Raw genomic sequence first — 4,562 nt, 5'->3', positions numbered from 1 at the left:
GGGAGAAATATTATCAAAGGCTAATATGGTGCCTCTTCTGCTAAGAGGAATATGTCTAAGTTTTTCAAGTTTTTCTCCATAATCTTTGCATTTACGTCCACAGTTTTGTTGTTTTTTCAAAGAATCAACATTAGCATAAGATTCTCCTTGACAATTATTTTCGGAAGCACATTTCCAAATTCTTGATATGGTCATTCTGTTGCACTTAAATTGTTTTGCAGCTAACGTAATTGCACCTTTCTGCAAATTTTCCTCTTTTTTTGATGCATCAAGAACTGGACAATCGCAGCTCGATCTTTGCTTGAAACTCTCTTTTTTTCATCTTACTTTTACAATGGGTTGATATTCAACTGAAATAAAACAATTGATTTCGATCAGCAGATGAAATTAGAAAAATAACTATAATTTGTAATAATTAGATTAACCTAAAAATTGAAAGATGTGTCAAAACAAATGACAGATGTCATGAAACATTGATTTTGATTGAAGGCCTCGCAATTTTGCGCTACAACATAACTTACAGCTGCATTCGCCAATAATTCCCGTTTAAATATTCACTTTCTACTATTATTATGGGACAGAGGGAGTATTTTTTAAAAAAGAGGAGATTGTTTTTAGACTGGAACAGGAAGAGATGGTGCCTGGGTACTACCAAGAATCTTCATGTACAATGCTAGGACAATAAATGAAGTCCTAGTACTTCTTCTCTACTCATCATTCTAAATCTCCATTGATAATCGCTATACTCCACATGGGCTCATGAATTTTGTAATACACCTTTAAGCAAATTGTTTATATACACAGGGTCCATGGAAAAAACATTTGCCCAAGGCCTTGCACGTACTAGGACTGTCTTGCCCACCGTCATAATATGGCACAGACGAACATTCAATAAATAATAACAGAAATCAATAATTTAACAATGAATCAGGGCATCTGCTACAGCAAGAGTTTTTGTATGTCACGCTCTTTCACCTTCACCACATTCCTCTAAAGGAGTTAACTGAGGCCCAGAGAAGTTGAAACTTATCTCCCGAGTCACACGGCTTAGTTGGACCAGGTCTTTGTGACTCTGAAGCCAGCGGTCTCACACCCACTCCAGACTGCGGCCCTAATCCTCAGTGTTGTACGCCATCCACACTGGCCCTCTTTGAGCTCCTCCCTGCATCCCTCATACTGCTTTTGTACATGGGCCACTCCTCCTTTGCTCAGTTAATTCGACTTCTTCGGGGAGACCTTCTCTGACCTCCCAAGAGGTCAAGTGTCCCTGTGCAGTCTCTGTACCCTTTCATTTATCCATTTTAATGATTTCTTCATTTGTGGATTACTTGATTACCATAACAAGACGATAAGATAACTGTCTATGTTCACTGGTGTGTGTTCCCAGTGCTCAGCACAGAAGCTGGCACTTAGTAGGTGCTCAGTAAACAAGCAGTGACTGAATGGAAACAACTCTGGGCACACTAAGGTTAACTCCAGTAGGTGGGGGCTTAACTCCAGTGGAGAAGCAGTAGGAACTTGGCACCCTGCCTCCAGAAGGCTTTGTAATGCGATGCAGGACTCCATCTGGCACACCTGATATCTGCCTGGCCCTCTCTGCCAAATAGGCAAGAGGGATACCCGAGAGTGGGGACCCAGACTGGAGCAGCTTCTTCAAGCCCTTACAAGGTGAAGCAGCCTTCCTGTAAAGGAGGCATCCCCACAACACTCTTACTCAATGGAATTAGCCTTAAACCCTTAGGATGTCATCTAGATCTCTGACATCCAACAAGGTAGCCGCAAGCCACATGTGGCTACTGTGCGTTTGAAATGCGGTTAGTCTAAACTGAGATGTGCTAGAAGCATAAAATGTACACCAGATTTCAAAGACTTCATTTGGGAGAAAAAAATGTAAACTATCTCATTAATAATTTTTATATTGATTAGATGATGAAATGACATTTTTTTTGATGTAGTGAATTAAACTTATTACTAAAATGTATTTCATTTGCTTTTTATTTCTTCAATGTGGCCACCAAACATATATTCAATTGCATAGGTAGGTTGCATTGTGTTTCTATTGGACTGTTTATACCGAGGCCCCTCCTCTGCTTTGTTCAGAGCTATATGCCCAGTTTAGAGCAAGATCCAGCACATAGTGACTGTTCCTAACTACCTGGGGTGTGGAATGATAGAATTTATGATCTATGCACTTGCCTAACAAATATTTTTTGAATGGACAAATGAACCTCCATTCTTCCAGCTCTCCCTTCTCCTAGCTTGATTCTGCTAAGTCCCACCTCTGGCAGGCACCAATTTTCTTTTTATTGTTGTTGTTTTTTGTTAATCCTCACCAGGGGACATTGATTTTTTTTTTTTTTGAGAAAGTGGAAGGGAGAGGGAGAGACAGAGAGAGAAATATCGATGTGAAAAAGACACATGGATTGGTTGCCTCCCGCATGCACCCCAACCAGGGCTGGGGATTGAGCCTGAAATGAAGCTACGTGCCCTTGACTGGAATCGAACCCAGGACCCTTCAGTCCACAGGCTGATGCTTCATCCATTGAGCCAAACCAGCTAGAGCAGCACTAATTTTCTGATAGGATCATGACTCTTTTTGGCCCTAATCCTGGTTCTTGGGCCACCTCAGAAATACCCTGCAAAGGTTTCCTCAAGTTCAGAAGACCTAGGATAATTCCCGGGTCAGATACAACAGTAATGAGAGAGACACTTGATATTTTGGTGTTGGCTGAAACAGGCCTGTTGTCTCTGTGTCAGGTTCACAAGTTCAATCCTCAAGACTGTTGATTTAGATGGGGACTATCTTAGGAAGACTGGATAATAGGCAATACTTTGAAGCAGATGGAGGGAATAGTAAAACATCCCAATTCCCAGTTTTCTAATACAAACAAGCATCTGACAGCCTGGTATACTAATGCTATTTATGAAATCAGCCTGCAACATTTTTCACTATTTAATATGCCAGGAAATGGAAAACCAGCTGAGTCACTCATTAGAAGTGAGACAGGTCCCTTCACTTCGCTGAGTCTTGGTTTCCACATTTATGAAATGGAGGATAATTGAATCTACTTCACTGGATTATTGTGAAGATTATATTAAGTAATCCTATATAATAAAGAGCTAATATGCTAATTAGACCGGATGGCGGAACGACCAGTGGGCAGGGCTAGGGGGCCGCCAGGCAGCTGGAGCTGCAAGGGCTGAGCCCCTTGCATGAATTTCGTGCGTCTGGCCTCTAGTTATATATAAGAGTTTACGTAGTACAGCGGTTCTCAACCTGTGGGTCGCGACCCCTTTGGGGGTCGAACGACCCTTTCACAGAGGTCGCCTAAATACATCCTGCATATCAGATATTTACATTACGATTCATAACAGTAGCAAAATTACAGTTATGAAGTAGCAATGAAAATAATTTTATGGTTGGGTGTCACCACAACATGAGGAACTGTATTAAAGGGTCGCAGCATTAGGAAGGTTGAGAACCACTGACTTAGTACAATGCATGGCATTTAATAAAAGTTTGACCAATGGTAGCAATGCCTAACACCAGCCCCACTGGGATGTCTGCAAATTAGCAAAAAGTATTCATGGTGTCACATTAACAGATGAGTCTGTCAAAATGACATTATATATTTGTTCTCATTTTAACTATCAACTATCTAGACATGCTCATCAAATAAAAATAGATGACATTTATTGAACATTCAGTATAAGGCAGGTACTGTGTTATGCATTTAATGTGCGTCATTTTATTTAATCCTTACTATTTGGGTTAGGTGCTATTCTGATGGTCAAATCAGAGAGCCAGAAGCTGAGGTTCAAAGAGGCAAAAGAACATGCCCCCAGGCTTCATAGCAGTTAAAGGACATCAGAATTCTACAGGCTCTTAATGATTTCACTAGGCTGCTTCCCAGTGCTGGTGGAGTTAGGTATCCTGGTGGCATGGCAGTTGTAGTCATGGGCATAGAGAGACCTTGGCGAGCTATTCCTGGTGCACACCATCAAGGCCACCACTGGCTTTATTCCTCATTCTTAAAGGCTGATTGAGCTCCTCACATGTGTAAATAGCTGTGTTGGTAAGTAACACCCTTTAGGCTGTTATGAGCAGACTCGTTTAGCTCCCTCTAATAATGGCACAATTGTGGTGACCGTGAGATCTCATAAAGAAAAGGAAGACAGGAATTTTGGTCATGTGGCCATACCTTATAAAAATGCAAGAAAACCTGAACCCCAGGCCTCGCGGCAAGTCTGAGTGCGGCTCATAGCCAGGGCTAGCAGAACACGAACGTGGTTCAGAAATTGGAATGTCATCCTCCCCTAGAAATGGTTCTCTCGCCTGCAACAGGAGCTCCATGCTCTGCACTTCTAGACTCTGTTGCTAAAGGCACTCAATTCCTGTCTCTTTCTGTGTCTGGTCCTATTACTCAGGCTCTTGACATACTCAGAACTCCCCAAAAGGAAAACCTGCCTGGCTTGTTTATCGCTGCTCTTGTCCTAGACCAAGGTCATGCGTTAGGCCTGTCCTTAGGTATCTGGGCTTCCCCAGCCTACTGAGTTGTGGA

The sequence above is a fragment of the Myotis brandtii genome, unplaced genomic scaffold (assembly GCF_000412655.1).
Source record: "Myotis brandtii unplaced genomic scaffold, ASM41265v1 scaffold248, whole genome shotgun sequence".
Taxonomy (NCBI): domain Eukaryota; kingdom Metazoa; phylum Chordata; class Mammalia; order Chiroptera; family Vespertilionidae; genus Myotis; species Myotis brandtii.
Note: the sequence above shows the minus strand (reverse complement) of the source record.